The sequence below is a fragment of the Macaca fascicularis genome, chromosome 8, assembly GCF_037993035.2.
Source record: "Macaca fascicularis isolate 582-1 chromosome 8, T2T-MFA8v1.1".
NCBI classification, from domain to species: Eukaryota; Metazoa; Chordata; class Mammalia; order Primates; family Cercopithecidae; genus Macaca; species Macaca fascicularis.
This window is the reverse complement of record NC_088382.1, coordinates 94,111,558-94,130,958: the sequence shown is the minus strand read 5'-3', so window position 1 is coordinate 94,130,958 and position 19,401 is coordinate 94,111,558. Positions and strand designations below refer to the sequence as shown.

General features: G+C 35.6%; 1 protein-coding gene across 17 annotated transcripts in view; it reads right to left on the bottom strand.

Moving 5' to 3' along the window:
- RALYL (RALY RNA binding protein like) overlaps positions 1 to 19,401 on the bottom strand; it is a 736,337-nt gene that overhangs the window by 656,450 nt on the left and 60,486 nt on the right. For 2 of the 17 annotated variants that reach the window (XM_045399163.2, XM_045399165.3), the window contains exon 2: positions 4,089 to 4,137. The exons of the other annotated variants lie outside the window; for them this stretch is intronic. The gene's annotated coding sequence lies outside the window, so the exon portion shown is untranslated. The remainder of the gene's footprint in view (positions 1 to 4,088; positions 4,138 to 19,401) is intronic. 17 annotated transcript variants of the gene reach the window in all.

Genomic DNA, 19,401 nt, shown 5'->3' with positions numbered 1-19,401 from the left:
ACCTTTCCAATTGATTTGACCATTACCCTTAGCTAGAGGCATATTTTACAGTGACCAACCACACATAAATGTATAAAACTGAAACAAAATCTTCATGAAATAAAATCTACTCCTCACTGCACACCTATGTATTCTACTATTCTTCATTCTGATCTATTTTAGTCAATTTGATGCCTTTTTGTTAATGCCAAGTTTAACCAACAAAGTTGATTTCATGACCCATTAATAGATCACCAACAGGTTGGACAGCTCTAGTTGCAGAATATCCTATATAATTCACCTAAGAATGTAAAAACATTATTATTTCTATTTATCAAAAGTCTATAAAAGTAATTCAGGCCAGTTATTTTACAGAACAGGATAGGACAATTCATTAAATTATATGTAAGTGTATTATCATTCATTATAAAAACATTTATTAAAAACAATAAATTCTAGTTTTATTCGCTTTTTATTTACAGAAATGCTCAAGAAACAGAATGTAATTTTATTCAATAATTATCACTTGGTGTCTCCAGAAAAAGAAACTCTAAACATTTTGATAACACATTGAAAGACTGTCTGTTTTCAGTTTAGGTTTGTAAATAGTCTTTGCACATAAGTAAACTTGAAATGTTATTTTGAGTCTCCATTGTGAATCAGAACAAACACTCTTATGCCTATAAAAGCCATGATTTTTTAAAAAAGTGCACCATATTTTTCCACTCGTGAAATAACACAGTTGCCAGAATGAAATGTTAAATCAGAGGACTAGGCTTTAAACACTAAAATTAATAACATCTACAAACAGAAAACATATCAAAAATCTCTGTTCTGGAACCATGACTCCACATTCACTGGTGTTATACAAATTCCTATCAACAGAACAGAGCTGAATTTATTGCCATGAGACTATTCTGAGTATGGTAGTGATGTAGTAGAAGAACATTTTTAAATAACTTCGAGTTTAATAAGTGATGACACAAAATTTTCTCTGTCAAGTGTCTTTATTATGTGAAGTCTAAACTGCAAGGCAATTGAGAAATAAATAGTGCATTTTATTTTTTTGATTATGAAAATCTGAATTAATGTGATGAACTTCAAAAATGCAGCTTAAAGTTTTTAAGATATACATCTTAAAAACACCAAGATTGCTATTCTAATTCCATATCACAAATAAAGTAATAAAGCATATTTTAAAAATTTGCACACATTGGTTGCCTAGAAAATGAATAAATTCAGGTAAAATTAATAAAAGCAAGCCCAGATCATTTGGACTAATATTGCAGAGCCATATATTCAGATTTCAAAATAGTATTCTACAGGAAAAAAAAAAAAACCTGAACATTTGTTAAATATTTGCATCAGTCCATTCTCATGCTGCTATAAAGAACTGCCTGAGACTGGGTAAGGAAAGAGGTTTAATAGACTCACAGTTTCGCAGGGCTGGGGAGGCCTCAGGAAACATACAGTCATGGCAGAAGGGGAAGCAAACGTGTCCTTCTTCATATGGTGGATGCAAGGAGAAGTGCAGCGCAAAAGGGAGAAGCGCCTTATAAAACCATCAGCTATCCTGAGAACTTACTCACTATAAGGAGGGGAGGATGGCAGAAACTGCCCTCACGATTCAATTATCTCCACCTGGTCCCTTCTACTGCACGTGGGGATTATGGGAACTACAATTAAAGATGAGACTCGTGCGACGACACAGGCAAACTCTATTAACATTGATAAGAAGTGGTAAAAACAGACACAATTCATGATTTTGCTGATATAATTTATAACTAAATCAGATATTTTTAAAGGAATCATAAAATTAATTAAAAATTAATTCTACCTGAATAAAACAGGAATTAATGAAAAACTAAATTGTCAAAAAACTGTAAATAACCTATTGTAGTTACACAAAGTCAGTGGGACAAAGCATATTTAAACATAATTAAGTATCTTAAGGCAGCAGAAACAGTTAAACAATAAATATATAGATCACAGAAATTCAAGATCCCAAAACTGTCATCTGCTAGTTTTCAGAAAATGTTTATCACACTGCAAAATTACAAAAATTGCTACATAAATGGTGAAGCATAACTGTAACAACAGAATTAATCACAGATTGGTTTACTCCAAGAAATTTGGTATTGTTAGGGTTTTTAATCAACATATAGAGAAACACCATTCATATGATTTTTAGGTAACTAGCTCTATGATCTTGAAAAATTAGCAATGCAATTCCAGAACTCACATCTTTCTCTCTGAATGTTACTGTTTTCCTGGTTGGTCATGGTAATAGCCAAATGCAACTATGGTCACCAACAGTGGCCACCATCAATTCTCCTTAACCCTTTCATGCATATTGTTCCTGTCTTTAAAAGACAATTTCTCCTCCTCTTTAATCTGAGCTGGGCTAGTGACTTGACTTGCTGTGATCAAGAGAATGTGACTAAAGTGACATTCTTGTACTTCAGAGTCTGGGCCTTAATCAGATTGGCAGCTTCCACGTTCTCTCTCTGAGAACTTGGCACAAAGTAGCTGTCGGAGCAGGCCACATAGAGGAGAACAAAGGGGCTTCAGCTGACACCCCAGCTCGACCACCAGCTGACTGTAGCTGCATGAGTGATCACACCTGAGACCACTCTAAGTGGTCTTGTTCCTGGGACAGGAACAATAAATACACATCATCATGAGAAAAAATAAGTGCCAGTTTGCTAAGCCACTAAATTCTAAGGCAGTTTCTATTTTTTTTCTTCCAACTTTTATTTTAGGTTCTGGAGGCATATGTGCAAGTTTGTTTCATGGATAAATTGCATGTTTCTGGGGCTAATGTTGTTTCTTTGACAGAAAAAAGTATCAGAAATAATCAGTTAACTTTTTTCACATGGTCTTAACTCTTCTTCAGAAAATATGTAAATTGTAAATGCAATCTTTCTTGTGTAGCTGCCAGACCAGACCCAGATAGACCATAATAAAATAAAACACACAGTCAGTTTTTAATGTAAGCCAAAATGACTCTTCTGTATCTTTAGCCTTTCCAGCGAATACAGTGAACTCAGAAATCCCTGCTAAATCTGATGAGTAAATTGCAACAGCCTGGTCTCCGTTCTTGGGGATCTAGAAAGGGAACCCAGTGTGTATATTCACATGAGCTTCCATCACACAACTAGACTGCTGAAACACACAGCATGTTATCACTGCTTTTTTTAGGCACTAAGTTTTATACACTTTTCTGTTTTTTTTTCTGGCTGTTCAGAATCATCAATAAGTATGAAAATTAAAGGTATGATAAAAAGATAATAAGTAGTTTGACCTCAAAAACACAAGCCTGTATACAAGCATAATCAGGAAAAACATATTATTTAATGAATATCTGAATCACTATGTCCCCCAAAACGTGAAAATCTCATCATTTCACATAGTCCATCTAAAAAAATTATTGAACTGCCACGAGGAAGATTGTGTTCTGGTCTCACATTTAATGCTGAGTATCCCTGTTCAAGTCGCTTAACTTCTTTATGCCTCATTTTACTGAACAATTAGAATGATAATACCTGTCCCTACATACATCACAGGAAATTTGTTCAAATAAATGAGATAACATATATGAAAGTGCTTTTGAAGACTACCTAAGAGGGTAGTTAACGACACGAGAAAAATGTAAGGCATGGAATACAGAAGTTGGAGGGGAATTTAGAGGTCAGGCTATGCAACATTTCTTCTGCATTATCATTCACCTTGTGCTTGACCTACAGTGTAAAGGCGGGCCATTTCATTTTCAGACAGCTCTAATTATTAGTAATGAGCTTAAATAATCTGTGTCCTTGTCACTTCTGCCCTCTGGCCCTATTTCTTTCCTCCAGAGAACGATGGAACATTTCTATTACACCCCCAGTTCAATTTGGTACAAAAGCATATTGTCAGAAACGAGCGAGGACTTAGGCCACAGACATAAATAACATGTTAGTAAGATGAGGTCTGCATTCTCACATCCCTTGCAGTCTAGCGGAGACGGACACAAGTATCAATAAATTAATGTCTTTCGATGTGGTAAGTCCTCAAACAATAAAGATAGAACAGAAACACAAAGAGAACACAAAAGAGGGAGTGGTTCATACCTGGGAATATCGAGGAAGTCCTCACAGACAAGGTATCTCTAGAGCTGAGCTGTGAAAGACATCATGGGAATGAGTTTGTGGGAAAATGTTAAAAAGTGACTTTGTGGGGAAAGGCAATACAGTAACAATCCTTGAATTATATGCACCCAATATCACCTTGGTAAAAAATTATTAAACCATCTTTATATCATCTTTAAACAAATCATCTACTTTTGAATCATTAAAATTACTGTAATTTCTCTGACTGTATTACAATCTTTTTTTTTTTTTTTTTTGAGATGGGGTCTTGCTCTGTTGCCCAGACTGGAGTACAGTGGCCGGATCTCAGCTCACTGCAAGCTCCGCCTCCCGGGTTCACACCATTCTCCTGCCTCAGCCTCCCGAGTAGCTGGGACTACAGGCTCCCGCCACCTCGCCCGGCTAGTTTTTTGTATTTTTTTTTAGTAGAGACAGGGTTTCACCGCGTTAGCCAGGATGGTCTCGATCTCCTGACCCCGTGATCCACCTGTCTCGGCCTCCCAAAGTGCTGGGATTACAGGCTTGAGCCACTGCGCCCGGCCTGTATTACAATCTTAAGAATGAGAATCAGAAACAATATGCCAAGTCCCAGACACAAGTTATAGAGAGAATGCCTTTTTTTGATACAATCAAATACTGCAACTTGTTTATTTGGGCAAGGAGAAGGAGTTGTAGAAGCCACCTGTGAGGAAAAGAAAAAGTAAACGAGAGAACACCTAGTTCATCTTCAACTAAGCACTTTAGAGTGTGGCTTCACTAGTCTTTCTGTAGGACTGTATTTACTGTTTCAACGTAAATGTAGAATTTAATATTTATTCCTATAAATTTTCATTTTGTTGACACTGATTGTAGTCAAATAAAATTTACTGAATTCTCATTTTGTTGTATAATATATTAATTATATCACTCATTTTTACAATATTTGAAATCCTGAGATACTCACCCACGTTATCTGTGCTCATCTAAATTACTGATGAGACAAACAGATAAAGGAAGAGGACCACAAGCAAATCCCACCACCACAATCCTCCACTTTATTGAAAATCTGATAAACAACACTACGTACATGTGGCTACCTCAGTCCTCAGGCTTCAGACACCAAATAAGCTGTTTCCAAGTTCAAGAACTGTATGTCTAGATATCCTCTAGAATTTTCATGTAGATACCCAACAAGAACTCTAAATTCAGTAGTCCAAAACTCCTTTTTTATTTCTATTTGTCCTTGAAATATTTTCCTGTTACTATCCCACTTGCTTAGAGGCAGTTTTATCCTAATAGTCTCATCTAGAAATGAGTTTTTTCCCCCACAAAATAATTTGTTCTTTAAAGAGTAAATAAGTTTTAAATATCCACAAACTGATGTTTGTAGCAAACATTTTTGCCTATTTTAAATTTTTACTGGGAAAATCAAGCCAATGAAGCTTCAGGAGTTGTACCTTTCCAGTTAGATAGCTTATGAACTCACACAGAGAAAAGATGCTTTGAGTATGACAAGTGCCTGTTGCCTAATGCCCTAGAGTTACTCCTAGTCTGTCAACAATTGGCCACGAATCAGGCATGATGTAATTTCTGACCTGGTTTTAGAAGGCATATGTTAATATCACCATGATGATGTTGATGAAAATTTGTAACACCAAAAGGTTTTCCTGCTATGAACCTTTAGCATTTTATGGCTGTGCCTGGTATTTTCCAGTCCCATTAAGTAATTAAGTGGGGCTTCATTTTGTCAAAGTGTCATTGCTCTAAGTATGACCCTTCAACTCCAGGCATAGCCTGTTGTAACTGGAACTTAAGTAGGCAAAAACAATGAAATCCTGCATAAATTTTCTTCTGTAATTATAAGATTCAATAATCTGTGACCTAATGCTCTATAAAGCAATTCATGCTGAAAGTAGGGCTCTACCAACCACCTGAACATTTTCTAATTGCATTTACTGACCAAATTATTTATGCAATCTTTTTCTCAGCAAGTTTCTTCACTTTATTAAGAAAAATTTTTGTTGTAAAAAAAAATTACTTTAAAAAAAAATCTCTAATTCCCCAAAGTTTATACTCACAATAAAAAACTAATAAATATAATAAATAATATAATAAATATATTTATATTGGGGTTATATTGGTTTAATATGCTTATTAAGCATCTGTTATGGCCAGAAATTATCTCATTTAATCCTCAAAATAATACAGCAGATAATATTAGCGAGACACAGAAGAACATAGGTAAAGTTATGGATTGGGGGACAGAAGCCCGACTCAATTCCTATGCTTGCATTCAGCTGTCTGGGTAAATTACTTAACCTCTTTCTACTTCAGTTTCCTAATTAAGAAAGTTAGCATGATCATTGCAGTACCATTCCCTAGAGTTGTCTGAGAATTAAATAAGTTAATTCATGTAAGGCCCTTAGAATAAGAAAAGTGAATTGAGACACAAAGAGGTTAACTCATTCGTTGAAAGTTACAAAGTCAATAAATAACACTGCCCTGATTCAGAGAAATTTCTGTTACCTAAGTGCAGTTCACTTTCTCTACCACCGCTGCATGATGAGCCTACTATTTTAAGGATACAGCCAAGATAAGGACATCAAGTAGTGCCAAAATTACTGAAAAAGTTCTCAGGACAGGAAGCATAACCTTCTAGAATGTCTTTTAATGTAAATCACTCTCAGTTAATACATAGGAAGCCCCTTTCCTGCTATTTGATATAAGAACACAACTTGAATTAATGAAAATTGTTAAGTAGCAAAATACAGGTTTCTGCTAGAAAATTTAAAATGCTGTTCAGAAAGTAGAAATGTTATTCTTTGTGTAAGAACACATGTTAAGAGACAAACCTGAATATATTTTTGCATATACATAACTCTACTCTTGCCAGGAATATTTGAAGACTTTATATTAAGACTCAAAACTAGAACAGAAAATGTGGTACACAGAAACAGCTGACAGATGTTGGCAAACAAGCCAGCACATATAACCCTTCCCAACCTCAGAGATAATTATACCCTTCACCAGCAATCAGACATACCCTTTGCAGCTCTGGCCTTTGGTGGACCTGTAATTGTGCAAATTGTTTCTTTTACCATCACCCAGATTATTTCATGATATTCAGTCTATGCCTTTCAAAATATTTTTAAATGAAACCTTACTCATAATCATAATAATTTTGCTAAGTGGTATCCTTAGTTATGCTCCTGGTTATAAAAGGGAAAAATATCTTCTAATTTAGTCTACAGTGAAATTATATGGAATATCTCATTCATTCATCCATTTCCATATAATTGGTTTTGAAAAATTTAAATAAATTTTCTGGGGAAAACTCTATATAAGTGCATGTAAACATGGACATAGTCATTTCAGATGTGCACCTCTAATTATGTCATTTATAATTTATTTTTGCACAAATATTTATTGTTTATTCTGCAGCAATGTTTAATGAATAGAAAGATAAACAGGGAAAAGTTTCTCCATGAAAAAGTTCAAGTGATTAAAAAAAATGTCAGAATCTTAAATTTGGATTTCAAATCTCTGCACCCACTGGTCCTGACTGAACTTTCTAGAAAAACTTGCACTAACTCCATCAATGATCTGAAGCACCAGTTAAAACAGGTTCTTTTGAATTTACAAATACATCCTGAACTTACCTGGTTAAAATATTTGTTCTAAGGGTTTGATGATGTTTTCCCAAATTCTGTCAATTTAAATTCAATATATCTTTTAATATCATCTTAACTAATTTTTCCATGCTCTTCACCAATCAAAAATAATCTGTATTTTTTCAGCACTTTCAAATTACTTTTACATGGCATTTCAGACTCTGCAGTGACTTTGGTAACTCTTACTATAAGAAAGTTCTATAAAGGCAGAGTCTGTATCTAAAATTTTATGTCCTACACATTCTAGCATAGTAGCTTACACATACAAATTATTCTGCAAATATTTACTGAAATAAGTTTTTTAAATAATTAAGACTTTCAGTTTAAGCATGCATCATTTTGTGATATGAAACTGACTCACCCTTCTGATATGGTTTGGCTGTATCCCCACTGAAAATCTCATCTTGATTGTAACCCTATAATCCCCATAATGCCCACATGTCAAGGGAGAGACCTGGTGGAGATAACTGCATCATGGAAGCAGTTTCCCCCATGCTGTTCATGTTCTCCTGAGAACTCACTCACGAGATCTGATGGTTTTCTGACTGTTTGGTAGTTCCTCCTGCATTCATCATTCTTCCTGCCACCTTGTGAAGAAGGTCCCTTGTTCCCCCTTTGTCTTTGGCCATGATTGTAAGTTTCCTGAAGCTTCCCCAGCCATGCTGAACTGTGAGTCAATTAAACCTCTTTCTTTTCTAAATTACCTAGTCTTGCGCAGTTCTTTACTGCAGTGTGAAAACGAACTAACACACCTCCACTTTTTCATTCAATTTGACACCACCCTCACTCCCACACACACAAACTTTAGCATTCCAACATATTAATTTGTAGAACTCAGGAAAATATTCACAAGCCAAAGGCAATTGGAGCCCTCAGGAAAGATACTCAAGCTAAATGCAAGTAAAGGAAAGTTTGCTCACCCTTTCTATCATGATGTGTCCCAATGTCAAAGGCACAAGGGTTTCCCTGATCACAGGGCCTGCAATCCCACAGACTTTTATAGAACAGCTAGCCAAGGAGACCAAATTTCATCTCTACTTTCCTTCCATTTGCACTTCTCTGACTACATTATTTGAGGGCAGGCTAGCCAAGTATCGGAATTGCTTCTTGGAGTGGTACAAACAATCTGAACAAGTACATTTAATATTATAATTTAATCTTATATCTTTAAAGCAAAAATAGTTTACTGTTTTTTAAAATATATACAACAGAAGATAACATTAACTTAGCTCGTGTTGATAATGAAAAGGCAAATAATTTTAGTAATGGGGGTAAAAGGAACATGGTCTACTAGAAGTTACAATCTCTGGGAAGTTTATATTTTATGGTTGCTAAAACCAGTAGAGCACTGAACATATCATGATGCGTTGGTCAACCTATTTACAAAAAGTTGAGGAATAATATTTTCATCTATTCAGGAACACCAGTTTCCACAAAGACAGTATGGATTGAGCTGAAGTGGAGAGGCAATAACATGCCACATGTTGGATAAGAAATTGGCAGTAGGCAAGGATGAAGCAATGAAAAACTGTGAGAGTGCTTTTCTCTATCAACAATGTCAGAGGAAGAAATACCATTTTAAATTATCCAAGAATAAATTCTACTTTACCTAGCCAGACGGAGGGTAACTGAGAGATTTCCTAATTCAAGAGACCTATACCTATGCAAAAACAAGATCCAAAAAGGACGATGTTTACCTGTCAACTGCTTTTCTATTTTAAGGTCTGATACAAGAACTGTAACAGCACCCCAGGGGTTCAAGAGCAGGATAATTAGAACCTTTCCCAATCAATTACTATTCAAATAACAGACATGGAAAGACCTCTTTTCATTCAACAGTAAATAAAGTAAAATGAGACTACAGGGCCGGATGTGATGGCTCACGCCTATAATCCTAGCACTTTGGGAGGCCGAGGTGGGTGGATCATGAGATCAGGAGATGGAGACCATCCTGGCCAACACGGTGAAAGCCCATCTATACTAAAAAAAATACAAAAATTAGCCGGGCGTGGTGACGCACTCCTGCAATCCCAGCTACTAGGGAGGCTGACGCAGGAGAATCACTTGAATCCGGGAGGTGGAGATTGCAGTGAACTGAGATCGCACCACTGCACTCCAGCCTGGGCAACAGAGCAAAACTCTGTCTCAAAAATAAATAAATAAATAAATAAAAATTTTTAAAAAAGATGAGACTGCAGAACTACACACAGACACATACACACAGACATATTTATAAGAAGGGCAGTAATATTGTTTGAAAGGTATATATATATCAAATAAAGGGCACAGGCTATTAAAGAAGTAGTTTTAGTCAACGTAAGTACAATGGCAAAAAGAAAATCAGAAGCCATACACAAAGTCCTTACATAGAAAACTAAATCTACAACATAAATGACAAATTAGAAGACTCTCACATTATGCGAGGAGATAAAGATATGTGGAAGCAAATTAAACATAGGATACTGATGTTCTTAAAGAAAATATCAGAACACATGGCATATATACAACATTCAAAAATTAAGTAATTTATTTGGAATGCTAAGCTTGAAAACTGAAGGGGTTATCAATTATACATCAACTTAATTAAAAACCATCATCAGTTAAGCCTATTTCAGGGATTTTTTTCTAGTTATTTGAGGATAATGAAAAAAGTCAGGGAGAGAAAAGCAGGTCATGTGCATCAGGAATCGAACTTGCCTCAGACTTCTCTTCACCACTAAATTATAAAGATCATTCAAGCAATGTCTACAGGAACGCTAGCTATCTATGACCCTAAATAGCCTGTTGTCATTTCTTTTTTTCCATCTGAGCTTAAAAATACATAGTTGAATATGAATGCCTTCAGAATAGGCCTGCATCTCTGCATCATGCCATAGACTTTACCTATGATCTTACATTAGGCACATTTCACAATTTACATTTCCAGCTTGTACCGTGTAGGCATTTGTGAGTTTTCATTAACCTCTAGTTTATGAAGAATTTTATAACTAACTAATATTTAATTTGTTTCTGAAGCAAAAGAATTTGATTTCTGATACAATATCTTCATGTAACTCTGAAAAATATATCCAAAAGTGAGCACTGGCTACCTATAAATAAAACAAATGATAGTAATAGGGAAGGCCTAGTTTATTAAGTGTTGGTAGACTATGCCGAAAACAGTGAAAATGCCGAGGTTTCTCTCAATGTTTGTCACAAATAAGGTGCACCACAAAATGTAATTGTAGAAAGTTTGGATTCAAAGATAAAAATACAACAGTTCATTTTATGTAAGGATATATCAACAAAACCTGTGAAACAAGTGAGTTAAGGGGATAGGGGAAGTAAAGAGTACTAATTCCCCTACTTTACATAGATTAAGTTGATATAATTTCCTCATTAACATTAATAGAGAAATATAGGTTCAAGTATTAAGAAAAAACAAAACAAACAAACAAACTGAAATGGAACAGGATAATTTGAAAAGGAAAATAAATCTTTCTAAAACTTCTCCCCAATCATTAGAGACAAAAAAAAGAAGTGAAAATAAATTCCACATATTAAAAGAAAAAAACAAATGTATAAACAAATACACAAAAAACAAAAGGCAGGAATGAAAACAGCAAATATAATAGCCTATCAGCTGTGACAGTAGAAGTCAATAGATTAATGCCCTTATTAAAATACAAATATTTTCAGATTGTGAATAAAAATCAGCTATATGCAGTTTTCAAAAAAAAAACCATGAAAATGTCATACAAAGGTAAGGTGAAATGTACACTCAAGGACAAATATATCAATTTCAGACAAAGTGGAATTTTTTTAATGGGTGTGTTTGTTTGTTTAATATCAGTCTAAATAGACTCTAGACTCTAAAATTAGATAGAACTTGCTTCTTTGAAAAAAACAAACAACAGTTTGCACTGCCAGAAAAGGACCATAATTCAAAAGTGGTGTCAAGGAGACAATTTTATTATGTAAGAGTCAGCATATTTACTATTTGACAATGAAAGTAAATTACTATCAACACTTATAATAAATATACTAACAACTTTGTTTCTGTATCCCAAGACAGTATCTTTGCAGAAATAGAATGGCAACTTGATCCGAACGGCAGAATTTCTGAGTCCTCCTGTGAGGTCTACATTTCACAACCTTGATGCTGCAAAAGCCATCATTTAAAATGTTATTTGCTTTAGTTTTCTTAATTCTTTAAAGAAAATAATAATGCCTTCCCCATCTACATTTGTACAAGAGTGTGGGAAGTAAAGAAGGCATTCACGGTTAAAAACAACTTGTAAATGTTTCTTAGAACTCCTTACCTGTCATGTTGTGTTCTGGAAACACTCTTTCAACATTACTCCTTTTCGAATATTAAGAACCTATTTAATACTGAAGAATTAGGAACAAATAACTGTGCAAGAAAGAATAAAAATCAACTGACATGCTAAAACCGAGTAGAAGAACCCAGGGAGATATGGTTACAAAGTATAACTTTTAGAATAGTTACTTTCGTCCCGGTGCGGTGGTTCACGACTGTAATCCCAGCACTTTGGGAGGCCGAGGCGGGAGGATCACAAGGTTAGGAAATCGAGACCATCCTAGCTAACACGGTGAAACCCCGTCTCTACTAAAAATACAAAAAAATTAGCCAGGCGCGGTGGCGGGTGCCTGTAGTCCCAGCTACTCAGGAGGCTGAGGCAGGAGAACGGCGTGAACCCGGGAGGCGGAGCTTGCAGTGAGCCGAGATCGCGCCACTGCACTCCAGCCTGGGCAACAAAGCGAGACTCCATCTCAAAAAAAGAAAAAAAAAGAAAAGAAAAAGAAAAAAAAGAAAAAAAAAAGTTACTGTCTAGCCAAAGGTCGAGGAAGTGAAAATGGGGGCTGTTTGGTCCTCTCTTTTTATTCATTACACCCTATTTTCCATTAATTTACAGATAAATCTTTAGTAAAAGTCTCAAAGAAAGTACATGATAGACTGAAAAATCACCTTTTTCACACTAAGGAAAATCAGCATTGACTACAACATCAATTTTTGCATATAATTTTTTGAAGCAATTCAGCAGCATGTATGTATTGTTTTCACTTTCTTCTAAGCAAAAATTCATATAATTCTATATTTCTATGAAATTGCCTATATTTAATATACCAAAGTTTTGTCCATAACAATATTAAAAATGGCCATTATGTCTCTGGGTGGTGGACACCTGTAATCCCAGCTACTCAGGAGGCTGAAGCAGGGGAATCGCTTGAACCCAGGTGGCAGAGGTTGCAGTGAGCTGAGATCATGCCACTGCACTCCAGCTTGGGCAATGACAGCAAAATTCTGTCTCAAACAAGCAAACAAACAAAAAAATGAAACATAACATCTCTGGACTGCATTTCAATATAAATTAAACAAACCACGTATAAAAGAGGAAGATACACCTGAAGCTCTTCTTACTACCATCTGCTCAGTTGCTTATTGTAATTTGAAGTTCAAAAAGACTTTTTAAAATTTTAGAACATTATTGTGAACTGCTGTTTGACTGCCATATTAAAATTTTTGAGTGCTACGAAGCCTCTGTTTCCCTACAATTAAAAGGTATGGATAGATAATTTGATTTCTAGCTTTCCTTTCTATATTGTCTCAGCTGTTTCATAAAGCAGGACATTGGATAGTGTAATAAATTAATCTGAAACATGAATAAAATTAGAAATCCCATATCAATATTTTAATAAATTTTGGAACATTTTTCAAAATATTTTACTTACTAAAAAAATCACCTTTTTGTATCTTCCTGTTATTTTGTTATTAATAGCTTGATTATGTGTGTATAGGAAAAAAAAATATTTGAACTCAAAATTAACAATACATTAACTCCAGGTACTATTATTTATTTTATATTTTCTCTCCCTGGTAATTTTTTTCAATGGACTTGGAATCTTCTACATGTAGTATAGTGCAGTAGAATATATATTCTCTAAGACATCAAGAGGCCCAAGTGGTCCTAGATTGAAAACAATCTAGAGGCATCCTCTGATTTTCCAGAATTCAGTTTAGTCTTCTATAAAGTGCAGAGAAAATATGTCCTCAACTATTTTTCAGTTTTAAGACTATAGTATTCCACATTCACCTTTATCACTTCCTCAAGTAATTGTGTTTTGGCCTTTAAAATAGTAGAATTGTAAAAACTAAGTTAAAAGAATCACTTATCATTTCAAAAATGTTTTGATAAAGTTACAAATTTTAATCGCTTATTGATATAACGTAAGTTGCTGGCGTATCTTAAAGGAGACACTTTAAATTTGGGTTATACTATGTTTTCTTCTCAATGATGTGGAACTCAGATAGGTCAGGTCTAAACATTTGTCTAAACTCTTACACAGTTTTGTCTTGCAAATTTTACAGCAATCTAACAGGTCAGATGATTGTGCCTGGCTAAATACAGTGAAATTATAGTAGGAAAAAGGAAGAACATAAATAACAACTTTTTATTTTAATTTATAAAGTTCCAGGCAATCTTCCTTTAATTAATTCCTTACCCAATTTTGTGATGTTAGAGTTTCTTGAATATCAGCTCGTTTGTATTTTTCAGTATTTTAAATAATTCCAATATTGTTTCACGCTGCCTCAATATTGCCAACATAGTTCATTTTAAAATAATATTGCCTCTTTTATCATAATGAATAACTACTTTTGTTCAAGAAATGCTTCTTCCATGACTATAAAATAAAGAAATATATAAAAAGAGAACCATGACTACAAAATGGTATTTCTTTTTTTCTTGACATAATCAAGTTGGATAATTTATGTTTGTGGTATTTCAAGCTACCTTTAAAACATCAAGTCTCTGAAGACTTCGTTGATTTTCTTCTTTATATTCTGTAACTCAAAAGGAAAATGTAAATCCTGCCACAAAATGAAACTGCTGCTGCTTATATGCTCTCATTTTGGAAGCATATAAATATGAGTTAAATATGAGTTTGAATAATGCACAGATTTCATGCCAACATTCAATACGATAGAGTCTCAACCCAAAATGTCCAATAGCATCAGAACAGATAACAAAAAAGAAGAGTGAGAGGAAGAATGTTTTCTCCATCTACAGCATCACAATGTAAATCTAAAAACAGGAGAGAACGTTTTGGTGGAGAATATAAGATGACTACGGATTACGCAAAAGCAAACTATATTTGCAACAAACGAAGACAGCATCGAATTACTGCTGTTACCATTTTGTGGAAACAATATTAGAACAATCGTTAATGATGTATGAATTCTGACCACAAAGAGCTCGTAGGTGTATTAAGAGGGACACATCAAGCGCTATCCCCTGGGAAAGACAAGGCATTGTTTGCCTATCAGCAGATTATTTGGTCCAGGTTTGATAAAGTTGCTGAATAGGACTATTACTGACTAATCTTTACTTCTATTTACTCCCAAAAACTACCTGAAATGTTGTTCAGGCTGTAAGCCTACACCTGGACAATTTATTTATGAGAATCCTAAAGAGATAACTCCTGATGGCCTGATGTAGCCAACTAAACTTAATCACATATTTTGGTACCAAGCATATAAATTGGTAATCCTCTTATTTTTTCCTCTCAGGTACATAAAGCCCTCCCCTAAGCAAATTAAATGAGGAATAAGCTGCATGTACCTCATTTATGTATATTACTGTTGTAATTATCATGATTAAAATTTATTAGTTTAGTAAACTAAAGCACAAAAATTGTTTATACTTTGAAATTATTTTCCACTTGACAAAGAGCTTTTATAAAATATATTCCTTTGACATAATACACAGAGGAACTGTTTCTACTTTGGTGTCATTCTGAAGATGTACAAATTAATGCAAAGCTAGGATAGTCTTGAGTCCCACCATTTATTTTATTTGCATAACTGAAACTCTGGCAGACTGTTTTTAGTGTTATCACTGCTTAAGTAGCAGAACTGTGAGCAGATGGTGAGCTGGCTCACTTCGATTAGACATGTCTGGATTATTACACTTGAAGGGGTACTTTATTATAAGCTCTTGGAAAATAATACAAGAAATTCTTTTTAGAATAGAATTTGGAATAACCAAAACCAAACCAAACAGATTTATTTAACAATTCACTGGTAATTAAAGCCTGCATCCTATTCTATGTTTACACATTTCCAGGTTTGGACTACGTTTTTTTGTTTGTCTGTTTGTTTGTTTTAATTCAAAATGTATCATTAAATTGTTGCACAAACTTGCAGGAATAAACTTCAAGAAAACCTGATCTTTGACCTGCTAAAGGATAGTACACTTGGTATGCTAACCTTGAGAAAAATTCAGTAACATGTTGGGAGTGCTACTACCAGTTACATGTACCTCTTAAGCAATACATAAATATTAAAACAAACCAAAAGGGTTTAAGACATCACAGAAGAATGATAAAGAAACGCCAAGAAAAACCTAATGGTCCAATGAATGCTAGGGCACATTTGACATACTTGAATGGCGTGGGATATTTGCTCCTCTAATAGGAATAATGTGGAAAGTTTCTGGCTTCGTACAACCATTTCTACCCAGTTAAGTTCTTGTTAACTTCTTTAAATTCAAGAAACTTGTATACTTTGACGGTGATGTCTTTCCATAAATCACCATCGTGATTTGGATAATCGCAATTTGGATAATTACACTAACCCTATAAAACAGACATGTCTATGCAGTTTATGCTACAGATGTATGTACTGAAGGCCTGACTGCACAAGTTCATGCAACTAGTAAATACAAAAGCTAAGATCTGGACACAGCCAATCTCACTTCAAAGTCTGTGTTGTTAACCATCATGCTTTCTGAGGGTCATAGACATTTGATGGCCATTAGAAAATAATACAGATGGATGATCGGGTTTTTTTGGTTGGAGATTGGTCAGTTGTTTTACTTAGTGGTGTGGAAAAGCATCCACCCATGTCTCTCCTCCTCCACATCCAGGTCTTTGGTACATACCACACCTGGACTGTGGCAATAGCCTCCTGGAGGCTCAGCCCTCTATATACCTCCTCACCACCCATCAGTCCTCTAAGCAGAAGCCCAGTTCTGCTTTAGGATCCTGCTTAAGTCTCCAATCTCATCTCAGATCATTTATCCACAGGGACTTTTTTCCAACCACATTGGCCTTCTGGCAGTTTCTAATTGTGAGAAGGTCTTTCCTATCATGTTTTCCATAGCAATCCCTTCTTTCTACATCTGGAAAATTCTTATCTGGATTTACATCTCAGCTTAAATATCAGTTCTTCAGGGAAGCTTTTCTAGTCTTTCAATCTAATTTGGTTGTCCCTTGTAAGTTTCTTCCCTGAAAATCTCCCTTGCAAATTTTTATGATTTGTTGTCATATATTTGTTTTGTTTCTCTTACTAACTTGTAAGTTTCTTGAAGGTAAAAACAGTTGCTATTCACTACCATAGCCTTAGGTCTGAGCATAGTGTCTGACACAAAGTAGATATTTATATGGTGAAAGTTGGCGGAAAGTAAGAAAGGGAAGGAAAGAGAGAATGAGGCAGGGCGGGGAAGGAAGGGAAAAGCTCACTCTAAGTGAGCTCCATCTGTCTTCACTGGTGCTGTTGTCTACCTCTTGGGGGTACACCTGTGTTCTTGGCATAATTATCCAATTATGAAATTACCCAAAGAACACCTCTCTCTCAGGACCACTGTCACTACTACCATTTTACTGTCTTCCTTTGGCTTCTGAATACCAACACATGATATTACACCATTCAGGGCTTGATTTCTCCATGCTCTCTTTTCTGTGAAGCTCTCTCTCTCTGCTTTTGCTTTCAAAGCTGCACTTTCTCTTTGTCAATTAAGATTCCTCCCAGGCTGTGCTTTAATTATTAAAACATTCTTCTTTGTAGTGAGGGTAAATCTGCCTTCTCATACCCTTTATTCATTGATCCTGATTCTGTATCCTGGAGCAGCTAAAACCTGTTGCCCCACCCACCCTACAGCATTCCTTCAGATTATTTAAACACGCTATCATGCATACCCCTGTGTCTACCCTTCTCCAGGCTAAAAATTTACTTTAATGTTAATAAATGTCCTTATGAATATATGCTATCCAAAACTATTCAAACATCTTAGACGTGATAAGTCACACGCATATGCTCAAACAGCTAATGACAACAACAATAAGAACAGCAACAGAGTATGTGAAGATTTCCTGAATATCTAATTTGCTCCTTTCAAGCATTTTCTATGTGAAGCCTTCTCTGAATCAAGACCCCCAAGCAGAATTTATCAGCCTTTCTTTTGGACCACCAATCTAAGAGTCCAAATTCCTCTATATTTTTTTACAATCTGGTAAAACTGTTTATATCAATCTGTCCTAAAAGACACTTCAGAAGCTGCTAATTATTGTTTAAAGTCCATTGTCCTCTTCTTCATTTTACTGGGAGAAACTTCTCAGTGAGTCTCTTGTGTTTCTGCACATCTTGCTAGCAGAGACAATTGTTCCAGATTATCTTTCCAAGAATTTTTGCAGAGCAAAGAACCTCGGAAGACAGGAACAGCGTCCCTCTCTAGAACAAGGGTAGATTTGTTTGCTGAACAGTCGGAGGATCATGTTGCCCTTCAGTGCAAAGTTCAAGGAAGTTTACTTCTAGCCCATTGCAAAGATTGAGATTTTCCTAGCTCAAGGTTGCTCATCTGTGAAGCGTATACACTACATGTGCAGTATCCACTTGAGTCACTCCATGTTCCACTTGTAGGACTTAAGAACAAGGGTAATTGCGTGAACTTGAAAATCACTCTCCCTTCTGTGCCTTAATTAATAAAGTCTTTTGTCTCTGACTGAGGAATTTTGTGCCTTCTGCCAGCGTGTATGATAGCTTACGTATCTGGCAAAATCTCAGACCCTTCACCGTTCTTCACAGGTCCCAACTAACAGCAAGAATCCACCTTCAGATATAAATGAAGGAAACTTCTGATAATTCAAGCTCCTGACCTTTCATTCTCCTAGCAGATCCACAGAAACTGTAATGTGTCTGAATGTGTAATCCACAAAATGTGAAAGATAATAAATGGTAATTTTTGTTTGAAGCAGGTTTCGAGGTAATTGGGTTAACAACAAAGACAACTAAGACCTGGAAATGAAGTATTGTCCTGACAAAAAGAAATAGTGCAGCAGATGTAAGACAGTACAGTGGACAAAAAGTGGAAGGGTCTGAAGAAACTTTTAGAGAGAGCCTGATGGCCCTCAGAATAGCTTAAAGAAATGTGACATAAAGTGACACTGAAAACTGGAAGGAAAAAGACTGTCATCCTGTGGTACAACTCTGACTACTCAGGTTGTTCAGAAACTTTGGTGATGTATTCAGATAAATGTAAAAAGAGAAATAATGGAATGGTGTATAACTTCATGTATACACCATGCTTGGTATATCAAAATTATTTGAGGCTGGGCGCAGTGGCTCAAGCCTGTAATCCCAGCACTTTGGGAGGCCGAGACGGGCAGATCACGAGGTCAGGAGATCTAGACCATCCTGGCTAACGTGGTGAAACCCCGTCTCTATTAAAAAAAAAAATTGCAAAAAACTAGCCGGGCGAGGTGGCGGGTGCATGTAGTCCCAGCTACTTGGGAGGCTGAGGCAGCAGAATGGTGTAAACCCAGGAGGCGGAGCTTGCAGTAAGCTGAGATCCGGCCACTGCACCCCA